The sequence below is a fragment of the Pecten maximus genome, chromosome 5, assembly GCF_902652985.1.
Source record: "Pecten maximus chromosome 5, xPecMax1.1, whole genome shotgun sequence".
NCBI classification, from domain to species: domain Eukaryota; kingdom Metazoa; phylum Mollusca; class Bivalvia; order Pectinida; family Pectinidae; genus Pecten; species Pecten maximus.
The window spans coordinates 44,699,062-44,714,891 of record NC_047019.1 but is presented as its reverse complement, the minus strand read 5'-3'; the positions used below and the strand labels follow the sequence as shown (position 1 = coordinate 44,714,891).

Below are 15,830 nucleotides of genomic sequence, written 5' to 3'. Positions count from 1 at the left end.
AGTTTCCTTTTTCAGGAAAACGGCGGCACAGATATATGGTGGTGAACTATATTTAGGCATATCTTTTAAAATAATTGCATTGGTCTTAATTACATTACTTTGTCGTAATGGTCCCATACCTATAAATACTAGTAATCTATATGTTGACATTTCTATCGACCTATTTGGATGTTTTCCAGTCAACTCATGTATAAACATTTCAGATCCTTATCATTACTAATGGATCCCAGAAAATATGCTACAGTCTGATTTATATTTGTTTCTATTGTATCTAGCTCTGAACGGCTATTGTGTGTCCTATTTACAATCCTTGTCCATTTCTTGGCCGACCTGTTTTGATAGGGGTATAACTTTGTAGAGGTAAAGGGAGCTTATTACATCTAGGTGCTATGTGTATTTATCAGAACAAGAGATCAACATATTTAGTCACATCTAGATTTGTAGATAATACATGTAGTATGTCTGCAAAAATTAACATTGCTTTTTGAAAGCATATATCACCCTTAATTCATACAATTTTCCCTGAACTTAAAATCGACGACACTGCACATTCCTGCTCCAAAGACGCTAACCAGAAGTTTATATTTTACAACGCGTGACGTATTTTGAACTTGTCTCTTTCTGGATCCTTTCTATCCTGATTCCCCATCGATGATAGTAACATCTTGGAAGTCAACATTGAAGCTTATTCCCAATTCTAACACGATTCGTTTGCAACGCGTGTTTTGATTGGTTGCGGATCGACTTCTAATCTGCGATAGAACAATGATCTATCGTGTTAAGCCACGCCCCGTTTTTAATCGAAACAATATGGCGTCAAGTTAGACTCGTAGCGAAATTCAACACTCTGCACCATTTATGATTAATGACCCGTGATATTGGAATCGAAAGTGAAGAAATCGAATAGAATGAATTAACTAAATAAATTTAACAAAAATCGTTAACATCATTCTTACCGTCATTTATTGATTGAAACGTTCATTTCGTCCGTGTGTAAGCATCTAAGGTCAAGTAAAATCCGAAATGAAATGGAACAAGTGCAAACAACTTCACATAACGGTTGAGCCTGTAGAAACACATCAACTCTGACTTTGTTAAAATGCACATGTCGTTAAGCATACTGCGTAAATCCAAATATGTCTTTAAATCTTCGGAAACAGGACTTTCACAACAATCCAAATACCCCGCTTCGTCAACATACAGACCGAGCTCTCGCCAGTATGGGCGTGGCCAATTGACCGACTTTGATAGCTTCTCTCTGATTGGTCAATCCACCACAGTATGACAGGTCACTAACGGAGGTCACAGAGTACTTAACAGCGTACTTGTAGCGCTGTAAAACAATGTTTCTAAATATATGCGATAGTAAACCTGTTAGAATGGGGATAGCACGTTGTTTTTCGTGGCTATACTGGTGATTAGAACATGAAATTTGGTTTAAACTCTCGACCTATCGGTCTCGAGTTCAAACCAAATATCATGTTCTAATCGCCAGTATAGCCACTCAAAACAACTTACTATCCCCTAAATATAATATATACGATCTACTGGATGAAAAACGTGCTTTCGGGAAATGCGGTTGAATGCAGACAATATGAATGTGACCGCCATCATAATCTGATGAGTAATTATGTTAATATAAGCAAACATATAATTTACTCAGGCGATAAGAACTTCGACGTGTTTGGTACTCGTTGGTAGAATATGACGTCGATGGAGCAGGAGACAATGCTTGTCTTGGATGATCCTTTGTGACACATCGGGGAAGATAAGCAGTATTTTCTGATATTTGTATATGTGTACACATTTTCATATACCAGTAAAAATGGAATATACCTAAATTAGCCTGCTAAATATGCATACATATCAGTGCTGTGATAGTTTGATTCTCTGCTCATATATCGTCAGAAGATGAAGCGTACCAATCGTGAGCTGTCAATTTGTCACCCTTTTATATAGCTAATGGTACAGCCGGGGTCGTTTTGCTAGTTACAGTGTAAGGGAACTCAGCAGTAAGAGTCCCTCCTTTTTCTCTTGGCGTTCGTTTTTGGGTAAACTTTGGTATACTTGGAAATATACGATTTGTTAGTGAAATATTGACAACAATTGAATGCTTCAAACTTCTCCGATAACCATACGATGTTGTGTCAGCTAGCTGATATTCGCTGGTTCGATCAGAGATCGACGAGTAATCACGTAATTTTTTGGATCCTCGTTTAGGCCTACTGAAAATGTGGTATGAGGAAAAGTAATAAGACACTAAAAAGTCCTATATCTATCTTCGAATTATCGAACATTCTACTACCTCGATCTTCGATTCAGGTGTGTAGTCTGACCAGTTCCAAAGTAGAAATTACATTTGTGCATATGTGTGTCAGTGGTTGAATGATTTAACGGTGCAATGAGTGCATGACGTACACACGCTCCGACTGATAAAGAATTGTAGCTTCCTGAAATAAAATAATCCAACAATTTAGTTTTTTTCAGTATCAGTAAGTCAAAGCGATTTCAATTTATAATACCCTCTCTGCTTGATAAGATGTGCCCATATCCATTTATGTTGTTACTTGGGTATTATTGTATTGCCTGTTGCTGCTCAGTACATTTTTCTTTCAGATAATCCAGACTGCATGTATACTACATATACAGACTATAAAAATACATATTCTACTATTACATCCCATTCAGTTACAAATGATAAAACGAATTAATGTAGCTTGTGCATGATTTCGTGTGATATATTTATATTGTTGTGTTGTATGTACTAGAACCTGGCGATGAAATATGCTTTAACAAAATAAAATAAAAATAAATCCTCCCCGGCGGGGAATTGAACCCCGGTCTCCCGCGTGACAGGCGGGGATACTTACCACTATACTACCGAGGAATATGTACAGTCTGTATAAATCTTTGACCTAACCATACATCTCATAAATACGTGGCTAAAGTACATATTTTATGTTTTCATTAAAAAAAAAGTTGCCGCAGTGGATATTTACTTACAACATAATTAAAAAAAAGGAAGTAAAAAAAACCAAACAAACCCAAAACCTGATCTTTTAACCAATGTCGTCAATGAGAGGTATACGCATGCGCTAATAAAACGCCTTATTGTTATTCCAAATCTAATTTGATAATATTAACGTGCAAATTTTATTCCGTTATGATAATTATTGTAAACAATATTTCAGATGTCCTTCAGTAAAGAATAACGGTCTCTGTATTGTAATTAAACAACCTTCTTTACGAACTAGCCCTAGGAATAGAAAGTAATAAGTCAATGTAAACTTACATTGAGGTTTGTAGCATAATATAACCTTTATATTACCAGTTTCACGTTTTAGTTATCCTATGCAGGCACCTTATTAATCGTATACAAATCTAGATTTGTATTCAAATTTTAGTCAGAATTACGGTTATTATGTCGATATTCATTGTTGCCCTTTTTATTCAAAATGACGATAACACACTAAACTAATTTATAATGAGAAGGAAAAAAGAAACAAAAAGAACGAATTATACTAATAACAGCTTGGAACATAGCTTACTAGTAGCTTACTGATATCCTTTTCAAAGTTCTTTTGTTTTACAACCGTATCAAAAAATTATTATAGTGTGTTGACTGGGTCTCACAAGTAATATGCGATTAATTTTAGACGTGTATCTCGGACGTATTCTGCTTGGTGATTATAACAGAACCCATGTTAACAATAGGAGTCGACCATTTCTGCCGAGTTTTCTACATCTAGAGGACATTATAGAGACCAAAACTTAATCTGCTGTTCCCATTGTATCACTTCAGATCTTGATATTTTCCTTTTGCTCTTCTAAGTGTTTTGTTTTCCTTTGTTGGTTTCCGATCGACCCGTCCGCAAATTACTGGTTTATAACAATTTAGGCGCATCAGAAATGGTTGGGATCGGTCGGACTCCACTGTCAGTAACTATGATGACATTTTCCTTAAATGTGTTCGATGTACGATATTTGAAATATTTCCTGTAAAACTGAAAAACGTGGGCTGTGTACTAAGTATGGTGAAGATAAGCTGGTGGCGAAATTGCTTTACATACGTACGTTACTTATTATAGTGTTAGGGTTCTCTTCTGCTACATTTTAACATTTGTTTACTTATTTATAGTGTTAGGGTTCTCTTCTGCTACATTTTAACATTTGTTTACTTATTTATAGTGTTAGGGTTCTCTTCTGCTACATTTTAACATTTGTTTACTTATTTATAGTGTTAGGTTTCTCTTCTGCTACATTTTAACATTTGTTTACTTATTTATAGGGTTAGGGTTCTCTTCTGCTACATTTTCACATTTGTTTACTTATTTATAGTGTTAGGGTTCTCTTCTGCTACATTTTAACATTTGTTTACTTATTTATAGTGTTAGGGTTCTCTTCTGCTACATTTTAACATTTGTTTACTTATTTATAGTGTTAGGGTTCTCTTCTGCTACATTTTAACATTTGTTTACTTATTTATAGGGTTAGGGTTCTCTTCTGCTACATTTTAACATTTGTTTACTTATTTATAGTGTTAGGGTTCTCTTCTGCTACATTTTAACATTTGTTTACTTATTTATAGTGTTAGGGTTCTCTTCTGCTACATTTTAACATTTGTTTACTTATCTATAGTGTTAGGGTTCTCTTCTGCTACATTTTAACATTTGTTTACTTATTTATAGTGTTAGGGTTCTCTTCTGCTACATTTTAACATTTGTTTAGGCATTTATAGTGTTAGGGTTCTCTTCTGCTATATTTTAACATTTGTTTACTTATTTATAGTGTTAGGGTTCTCTTCTGCTACATTTTAACATTTGTTTAGGCCGATTTATTATTCCCGATTAAGTTCCTTTGTTTTGCTACATACATCAACAATGTGTTCTTAAAACACGAAATAACCATGTAATACTGTTTTATCAATCATTCATTGTTGTATGATTGCAATTTTTGACGTTTTATGATTGGTCGAAACCTCTATGACAGGTCCTGACCAAATGCTATATGAATCTGAAAAAAAGAGATTTGTCGATCATCGGGCTATAACCTTTGTAAACAAAACAGCAGACGAAAAAACAGTTTTGCTTGATAAGAACTTTTGGTTGTATTTCGGACACCGGATTACAAAATGTTACGGTAAACATACACATTGCAAAACATCAAAACCGAAAAGGAAACGTAAAGCTATTCCAGGATTATTTAACCGGAATTTGGCCATGCCTTTAACTTCGAAAATTCAGACGCCGTTTCCCTTTCAGTGATGCTGAGGAATGTGAATCACTACTAAATGAACATAAGTCATGTGAGCACATAAAGGTAAACGGAGTTTTGTTTTCTAATTTAATGCCACATTTATAATGTATAAATAATGTATATTATTAGACTTGTTTATTTTCAAATATGAAATATTTTATTGTTGAATTACTTCAAAGCTGTGTTATTCAAAACTTATAGTAAAAAATGGTATTATAGGAATCTTTTCATATAACAGAACAGTTATAGGACTTTGTTTAGGTTAATATAATAAATTGTTAACCTTCAAAAGGTGACATTTCCGTCGTCCTTAGGCCTCGGGGAGTATCGCCTTTCTCAGATTAACAATTCTCTGTATTAACATAAACAAAGTCCATTATTGCATACCATTTACTGTATCTACTCCTTAATGCACATTCATTTTAAACTATCGTGAAGGGCTAGTATAATTGTCTCGTCATTACAAACAAAATAATCTGAAAAACTCTGTACACGTTTATCAGGTTTCAGCGTTGGTGGTCTGTGTAAATGTGGTCTGTATTTTTTTAACAATAAACTATTTAAAACGGTAAGTAAACGCTTTTCATTGACCTCCTTAAATCAATTCTGTAAGCATGTATATTACGGATATTCAAATCTCCTCCATTTTTACACTGGTGATCTCACTTGTTTCCGGGGTTGATAAACAGAGAAACGAACATATTCTACTGTATTTTAAATTCAATTCCTTCAAATTTCTACAGGCCGAAGGTTGTCAGAAAGAAACAATTATTTAAAGGTATCAATTACTGCAGAAATATCTAGGTCTGAGTGCATATAAAAATGAATAAAAATAATCCTCCCCGGCGGGGAATTGAACCCCGGTCTCCCGCGTGACAGGCGGGGATACTTACCACTATACTACCGAGGATTATACAGGGTCTGATGTAATATTTACCTTTAACGTTACTACTCATGTTATCTTATCTTAAAGTATGTATCGATATTGTACAAAGTATATCTCCTTCAATAGGATACTTTACCATGTTATAATGATTTATTGTAAAAAGGAAGGATGATATAATGTGACCTGGTTGATATAATATCATTAATGACAGGTATACGCATGCGTTAACAAACTGTTATATTGTAATTCCAAAACTGATTAGAATTGCAAATATCTATACTTTTATGTATACGACTCGAGTATTATATGACTTTTGCAAACTAGAGGGACGATCCCGGTAAGCAGAACTACACAGGAGCCATCTGACGACTTCTGTGTGAAGTACACGTTCTTGTTTGATAAAACTAGCAAATTAGTTGTATTAACTCTGCTAGCAGACTATTTGATGTTTTGGTTTGTTGTTGGTACTTGTTTTTGTATAAACATCCTTCTAATCAAAGTTCCTCTCGTTGTTCGTTATGACTCTGTCTCAAATTTGTCTTTCTTCATTTAGTACGATTATAATGTAGCAGAACAACTATTGTTATATAAAGTATGAGGCATTTATAAAACAATGAGATGCGTTCTCTTCAACGACATTATTATCACACACTTGCTGTGTAAAATGTATTGTCGGAGCACCATTTTACATTGAAAATATCTTTGTACTATAATCCTATCCATTGCTACAGTATCTGGAATGATTTCTATCATTTTCGCTTTTATGTTTTGTTTATCATATGCAAAGACGTAATCTCTTTTCAATTATGAGGACTATCGAGATGTTGACTTCATAGAATTGATAAACACTGTCAGAAGAAAAACGCGAGACATTTTGGAATTGTGCAAACTTACATTTGTACATCAAGCCCAATTGAAGGTCCAGTGAATGATATATCAAATTACGTTTTTTACGACTTGTATTATAATTGTTGAATATCAAATAAAAATCATTATGATCGTGGTATGCTTTTTCTCAGTATATGGAAATATATTGTTGAGAGGACGAACTAAAATCTGTTTGCATTAATAATGCGATAAAATATGTTCAAATCAAATGACTGAATGAGATTTATGAATGTCTAGAAACAAGAAAATGTGAATTGTTGTATAAGATGGACATAGGGTTAAGTAGAGTGAAGAGATGTTTAGAATACTTTCTGTGTATCGTGTTATCTGATGTAGATGAATTTGTTCCTGTAAACATGTGTTTTATTGACATAATATCCTTATTTGGTACGCCTCCCATCTTATACATTTGTAGTTTACCGTGTGTGTTAATAACACTTCCCTTCAAATAGCTTACCTTGGTGTTTAGAACATCTACTTTTTATTATTTGGTATTTGTGTTTAGAATACAATGACAATGATTTCATTCTCATAAGTTTATGGTGTAGAAAATTACATAACGACATACATGATACATTTTATAAACAATGACACTACTTACATAGAGTTCAATCGATAACCTATCTTCCTAATGAATTTCACACATGAAACTAATTCTTCATCTACTACAAAATTAAAAACAGTATTGAATTTAAAAACACTTGATCTTTCATAACAGTATCGAAATAAAAACAATTCCTACTTGTTGATAGTTGTCGATCACTGCAATAAACAAATAATGAAACTGGTCTCCAATACCGTTCTGGATGTAAATGTTACGAATTCTATTTTCCCTCGGAATGATGTTCCATCTACCGTAATCAACTGGAAATTTGATATTACACGTTAGAAATTTACAAAAAAGAAGAGCTAATCATGTGGGGACATCTAGTAGATAGTTAATATGAAATCTTTTTTTATATGAATTCTGATATCCTATAGTACAACCAGTACATGGGGAAAGGTCTGTTTACCACGATTTGTACACGATTTAGAACACAACATGGTTTGGTAGGCTATTTTATCTCCCAACAAAACATTGTGACGGTGAGTTATATTTATTTGTGAGTCTTTTAGGATCAGGTCTACGTGTGAGTTACTGGTATATTTCGGTGCGTGTACTCGTTTATTCGGCTACAAGATGAATACCCCTTAAACATGCAGTAATCCATCCTAAGATTCACAGATCATTTATTGACCCGAATGATGACTCTTAAAATCATTGGTTTTCTGTTTGATCGTTGTGAAAATAAATCGTAATTAAAAAATACTTTCCCTATTAATCAAAATCATCTTGGCATTTAACATATATTGCCATTTATGTCTATGTCCAAGTTAAATAAAAAAAATAAATCCGAACGAAAAATAATCCTCCCCGGCGGGGAATTGAACCCCGGTCTCCCGCGTGACAGGCGGGGATACTTACCACTATACTACCGAGGATTATACAGGGTCTGATGTAATATTTACCTTTAACGTTACTACTCATGTTATCTTATCTCAAAGTATGTATCGAGATTGTACAAAGTATATCTCCGTCAATAGGATACTTTACCATGTTATAATAATTCATTTAAAAAAGTAAGGATGATATAATATGGCCTGGTTTAATACAAATATCATTAATGAAAGGTATACGCATGCGTTAACAAACTGTTATATTGTTATTCCAAAACTAATTAGAATTGCAAATATCCATGTACAGATTCTATACTTTTATGTATTTGACTCGAGTAGTTTATCACTTCTTCAAACTACAGGAACGATCCTTGTAAGCAGGACTACACAGAAGCCATCTGATAACGTCTGTGTTAATTAGACGTTTTGTTTGATTAACTTGTCAGGGTCACTTTTGATAAACTTTACTAGCAGAACATCACACATTCAGATGTTTGTCATTAAAGTTGTCAACAATTTACGAAAAGTTGCAGAAAAGAAGAACGAGTACGTAGATTATGTTAAAAGCCTTGGTTTGTTCGTTAGTGGTGCCTGTTTTAGTATAACATGTACTACTTGAGCTTTGTTTAACCAGTTTGAGCGTTACTTCTTTGTTAGGCTAGTACGATTAACATTCGTAAAATCGTTATGCCCCTTTTTCTTCATGACTTACCAACTCGTCTCCAATATCGTTCTGGTTGTAAAGGTTACCAATTGTACTTTCCCTCGGAATGTTGTTCTATCTAACGTATTCAACTGAAAATGTAATATTACACATAAACTTCCCAGCTATAGAACAGTCTGTGCCTTCTTTGGTGAGGGAGAGCAAGGATGCTTCCATTGTTTCTATTGTTGTTTGGTCTCTTGGGTAAAATGATGGATCTATGTTGCATCCAAAGTGACAAATCCCTGAAGAAAATTTGCAGAATCTTCCTCAAAAAGGTAAAGATTAGCACGCGATGATGTGCGCCTGGTGTGCCTCTGATCAACTGTCGGAAGTCTTGGTACCTATCGGGCCGAAAGCTTTCTCATTGCAAGATCCGTGGTCAGAACGGAATGTACTCTTTCCTTTGAGATGCCAACTCTACTGGCTATATATTTTTCAGTGTTTCGACTGTCAGTCATATCAATATCATGAACTTTATTGAACATCTCTGGGGGAGTTATCCGCAAGGCTCTGTCGGCTGCGCTTAAACTCCGCCACCAACCGTTTTACAGTAACATATGAAGGGGCATCATTCCCAAGTGTTGCTACCATATCATTATGGATATCCTTAGATGTTAAACCTCTTTTATTCAAATATTGGATCCCTGCCCTTTCATCGATTTTGTCCATTTTGCAAATGCGCTTGTCTTGTTTTCGTTAGAGTGCTACGTCGTCGATATACACGAACCGAATGAGACCAGTCCTTGAGTACGAGGCCCTATATAGTCAGAGAATATAAGGACTTAAAAAAGAACATCCTTGAATACCTCCTTTAATACGAGGCTCACAACAGATCAAATCATCTCTCGTACATCTGGAAAGGTTACCACGATTTATACATAATCATAGAGAACACAACATTTGTGACGGTGAGTTATATTTGTTTGTGAGTGTTTTAGGATCAGGTCTACGTGTGAGTTACTGGTATATTTTGGTGTGTGAACTCGTTTAGTCGGCTACAAGATGAACGCCCCTTAAAACAAGCAATAATCCATCCTAAGATACACATATCATTTATTGATTCGAATGATGATTTTAAAATCACTGGTTTTCGGTTTAATCATTGTGAAAATAAATCGCAATTAAAAAGCAATACATTACATTACATCCAAGTTAAATGAAAAAAAAAAAAAAAAAAATCCGAGCGAAAAATAATCCTCCCCGGCGGGGAATTGAACCCCGGTCTCCCGCGTGACAGGCGGGGATACTTACCACTATACTACCGAGGATTATACAGGGTCTGATTTAATATTTACATTTAACGTTACTGCTCATGTTATCTTATCTCAAAGTATGTATCGAGATTGTACAATGTATATCTCCGACATTATGATACTTTAACCACTTGTAATCATTTATTGTAAAAAGTAAGGATGATATAATATGACCTGGTATGATATAAACATCATTAATGACAGGTGTACGCATGCGTTAACAAACTGTTATATTGTTATTCCAAAACTAATTAGAATTGCAAATATCCATGTACAGATTCTAACCTTATATGTATTTGACTCGAGTAGTTTATCACTTCTTCAAACTACAGGAACGATCCTTGTAAGCAGGACTACACAGAAGCCATCTGATAACGTCTGTGTTAATTAGACGTTCTGGTTTTATTGACTTGTCAGTGTTACGTTTGATAAACTGTAACAGCATTATATTACAAATTCAGATTTTTGTCATTAAAGTTGTCAACAATTTACGAAAAGTTGCAGAAAAGAAGAACGAGTACGTAGATTATGTTAAAAGCCTTGGTTTGTTCGTTAGTGGTGCCTGTTTTAGTATAACATGTACTACTTGAGCTTTATTTAACCAGTTTTAGCGTTACTTCTTTGTTAGGTTAGTACGATTAACATTCGTGAAATCTTTATGCCTCTTTTACTTCATGACTTACCATTATAATGTAGCTGGACAATTGTTAAGTATCATATATTTATAAAACAATAGGATACATTCTCTTCAACGACGTCAAAGTTACCCACTCGCTGTGAAAAATTATTGTCGAAGCACTATGTTGCTTTGAAAATATCATTGACCTATAATCCTAACCATTGCTATCTGGAATGATGTTTATTATTTCTGCTTTCACTTGTTTTCGTTTTCATATGCAAAGACTTAATCTTTCTCAATTATAAGGGATTTATATTGAGATGTTGACATTTTACTGCTTCACAGAATTGATAAACACTGTCAGTAGAAAAACGCTAGACAGTTTGCAAAATGTGCAATATTACATTTGTACATCAGGTCCAACAGAAGGTCCAGTGAATGATATATCAAATTGTGTTTTTACGTCATGTATTATACTTGTTGGGTATCAAATGCTTATCATTGTGATCGTAGAGTGCTTTTTCTCAGTCTATGGAAATAAGTTGTAGAGAGGACGTTTGAAATGTTGTAATTAATTGTACACACTCAAAATCTGTTTGCCTTATCAATGCGATCAAATATGTTAAAATTAAATGACTGAATGAGATTGATGAAATCTAGGGACAATAAACATGAATTATGGTTTAAATTAGACATGGGTTTAAGTACATGTACACCTAAGTCAGTGAAGGAATGTAAACTGTGATGGGAATACTTTCTGTGTGTCGTGTTATCTGATGTAGATGGATTTGTTCCTGTACACACGTTTTATTGACATAATATCCTTAGTTGGTACGCCTCCCATCTTATACATTTGCAGTTTACAGTGTGTGTTAATAACACTTCCCTTCTAATAGCTTACCTTGGTGTTTAGAACATCTATTTTTTGTTATATGTTATTTGTGTTTAGAATAGAATGACATGACAATGAATTCATTCTCATATGTTTATGGTGTTAAGAATTACATAACGACATACATGATACATTTTATAAACAATGACACTTACATAGAGTTCAGTCGATCATTTATTTTCCTAATGAACTTCACAAGTGAAACCAATTCTTCATCCACTACAAAATCAAAAACAGTATTGAATTTAAAAGCACTGGATCTTTCATAACAGTATCAAAAAAAAAAAAAAAAAAAAAAAATACACGTTAATAGTTGTCGATCACTGCAATTACACAAATAACGAAACTCGTCTCCAATATCGTTCTGGTTGCAAAGGTTACAATTCTGTTTCCCCTCGAAATTTACTAAATAGAAGAGCTAATCATGTAGGGACATCTAGTAGATAGTTAATATCATTTTTATATAAATTCTGATTTCCTATAGTACTATCAATACATGGGGACAGGTCTGTTTACCACGAAATTTATATAATCATGGAGGACACAATATGGTTTGGTAGGCTATTTTATCTCCCAACAAAACATTTGTGACGGTGAGTTCTATTTGTTTGTGAGTGGTTTAGAATCAGGTCTACGTGTGAGTTACTGCTATATTTTGGTGGGTGAACTCGTTTAGTCGGCTACAAGATGAATGCCCCTTAAAACAAGCAATAATCCATCCTCAGATTCACATATCATTTATTGACTCGAATGATGATTGTTTTGAAATCATTGGTTTTCTGTTTGATCATTGTGAATCGCAATTAAAAGGCAATACTTTCCCTATTGCTCTAAATGATTTTGGCATTTAACATATCAATCAAATCATGTCAATGTCCAAGTTAAATGAAAAACAATAATAATAATAAAAACAGAAAAACAAACAAACAATAGCGAAGGAAAAATAATCCTCCCCGGCGGGGAATTGAACCCCGGTCTCCCGCGTGACAGGCGGGGATACTTACCACTATACTACCGAGGATTATACAGGGTCTGATGTAATATTTACATTTAACGTTACTACACTTGTTATCTTATCTCAAAGTATGTATCGATATTGCACATATATCCGTCAATAGGATACATTACCATGTTATGATTATTTATTGTAAAAAGTAAGGATGATATAAAATGACCTGGTATGATATAAACATCATTAATGACAGGTGTACGCATGCGTTAACAAACTGTTATATTGTTATTCCAAAACTAATTAGAATTGCAAATATCCATATTTCTATGTATAACGTCTTCAAACTAGAGGGACGATACTTGTAAGCAGGACTACACAGAAGCCATCTGACGACTTCTGTGTAAATTAGACGTTCTGGTTTTATTGGCTTGAGTTACGTTTGATAAACTTTAACAGCAGAACACTACACATTAAGATTTTTGTCATTAAAATTGTCAACAATTTACGAAAAGTTACAGAAGAGAAGAAAGTGTACGTACATTATGTTAAAAGCCTGGGTCTGTTGTTGGTTGTGCCTGTTTTAGTATAACATGTACTACTTGAGCTTTGTTTAACCAGTTTGAGCGTTACTTCATTGTTAGGTTAGTATGATTAACATTCGTGAAATCTTTATGCCTCTTTTTCTTCATGACTTACTAATATAATGTAGCTGGGCAATTGTTAATTATGATACATTTATAAAACAATAGGATACATTCTCTTCAACGACGTCAATATCAAAACCTGGCTGTGTCAAATTTAGTTTCGGAGTACAATGTTGCGTTGAAAAGAAAATACCATTGACAAGTAATCGTAACCATTGCTATCTGGAATGCTGTTTATCATTTCGGCTTTCACATGTTTTCGTTTTCATATGCAAAGACTTAATCTATTCTCAATTATAAGGACTTTTTATCGAGGTGTCGACATTTTACTGCTTCACAGAATTAATAAACACTGTAAATAGAAAAACGCTAGACATTTTGGAAATGTGAAAAATTACATTTGTACATCAAGTACAACAGAAGGTCTAGTGAATGATATTTAGAATTACGCGTTTACGTCATTGATTATACTTGTTGAATATCAAATGACAATCATTTTGATCGTAGAATGATTTTCTCAGTCTATGAAAATATATTGTTGAGAGGACGTTTGTAATGCTGTAACAAATTATACACACTCAAAAAAAAGTTGCCTTATCAATGCGATAAAATATGTTTAAATCAAATGACCGAATGAGATTGATGAAAGTCAAGAAAAAACAAACGTGAATTGTGGCTATTTCAACTCCCAACAAAACATTTGTGACGGTGAGTTATATTTGATTGTGCGCGTTTTAGGATCAGGTCTACGTGTGAGTTACTGGTATATTTCGGTGCGTGAACTCGTTTAGTCGGCTACAAGATGAATGCTCCTTAAAACAAGCAATAATTCATCCTAAGAATCACAGATCATTTATTTACTCGAATGACGATTATTTTCAAATCATTGGTTTTCTGTTTGATCGTTGTGAAAATAAATCGCAATTAAAAAGCAATGCTTTCCCTATTGCTCTAAATGATATTGGCATTTAACACATATTGCCAATTATGTCTATGTCCAAGGTAAATGAAATTTAAAACAATGATAGCGAAGGAAAAATAATCCTCCCCGGCGGGGAATTGAACCCCGGTCTCCCGCGTGACAGGCGGGGATACTTACCACTATACTACCGAGGATTATACAGGATCTCATTTTATATGTACCTTTAACGTTACTACTCATGTTATCTTATCTCAAAGTATGCATCGATATTGTCTGCCAATAGGATACTTTACCATGTTATAATGATTTATATTTTAAAAAGTTGATATAAAGATGATTTAATATGATCTGGTATAATATAAACATCATTAATGACAGGTATACGCATGCGTTAACAAACTGTTATATTTATATTCCAAAATTAATTAGAATTGCAAATATCCATGTACAGATTCTTTACTTTTATGTATATGACTCGAGTAGTGTATAACTTCTTCAAACTAGAGGGACGACCCGGTAAGCAGGACTACACAGGAGCCATCTGTAGGAGACGACTTCTGTGTAAAGTAAACGTTTTGTTTGATTAACTTGTCAGGGAACGGTTATAAACAAGAGCCGTTGGAGAACTCGAAATGTTTGTCAATACATGATTAAAATATAATAATTTGTATGGTTTCGCAAATGGCATTAATAATATTTATGTTGTTTATTTTGTATTAATGCAAATTTCAAAACCATACCAATTTATATATATATATGTTAATTATTTATTGCCAAACATTCAGGAGACGAGGTATGCTGGTGTAAATTGAATAAATATACTAGATAATAGCTTTTGGACCTATTTCTTTTATTTTTTGATAAACAAATTATCCTAATGAGAGTTGTCTCCATTGAAAAATTTGGCACCGTATAAATTGTCTAATGTGAACATTTTCACATAGCATTTTTCAGTTTGACTCCAAGATATCAGCACCCTTGTACACTTATAAAGTGATGTGTTAATAGCTTTCAATACTTGCAAAAACATTTTTCAGTTTAACTTCGGCAGGGAATATATTAACTCCACGGGACCCTTTTACCATGTATTACTATGCCTTTCAACATTCGCAACAAAAACTTAAAACAAAAATATTTTAAGTCCAAAAGATTAAAAAAAAAAAGTTTAAAAAGGATTATTTTTCCACTCCACGAAGGGATAGTCTTTCTCCAGAGGGACTCTATTGTCAAATATTAGCACCCTGGTACACTTACACCAAAAACCATGCAGATGTTTAACAGTTTGGGTTTGCTGTTGGTGGTGCTTGTTTTTGTATAACATCCTTCTGATCAAAGTTCCTCTCTTTGTTCGTTATGAAAATATCATTGACCTAAA

The 15,830-nt window shown here is 33.8% G+C and overlaps 6 non-coding genes across 6 annotated transcripts; all 6 read right to left on the bottom strand.

The window, feature by feature from the left end:
* Positions 1–2,815: 2,815 nt before the first annotated feature.
* Trnad-guc lies at positions 2,816–2,887 on the bottom strand. Its single transcript has one exon. It is a non-coding gene; the product is annotated as a tRNA-Asp (tRNA).
* A 3,207-nt stretch (positions 2,888–6,094) lies between these two features.
* On the bottom strand, positions 6,095–6,166 carry Trnad-guc. Its single transcript has one exon. It is a non-coding gene; the product is annotated as a tRNA-Asp (tRNA).
* A 2,274-nt stretch (positions 6,167–8,440) lies between these two features.
* Trnad-guc lies at positions 8,441–8,512 on the bottom strand. The gene has a single exon. It is a non-coding gene; the product is annotated as a tRNA-Asp (tRNA).
* Positions 8,513–10,369: 1,857 nt separating this feature from the next.
* Positions 10,370–10,441, bottom strand: Trnad-guc. The gene has a single exon. It is a non-coding gene; the product is annotated as a tRNA-Asp (tRNA).
* A 2,445-nt stretch (positions 10,442–12,886) lies between these two features.
* Trnad-guc lies at positions 12,887–12,958 on the bottom strand. The gene has a single exon. It is a non-coding gene; the product is annotated as a tRNA-Asp (tRNA).
* A 1,619-nt stretch (positions 12,959–14,577) lies between these two features.
* On the bottom strand, positions 14,578–14,649 carry Trnad-guc. Its single transcript has one exon. It is a non-coding gene; the product is annotated as a tRNA-Asp (tRNA).
* Positions 14,650–15,830: the final 1,181 nt, after the last annotated feature.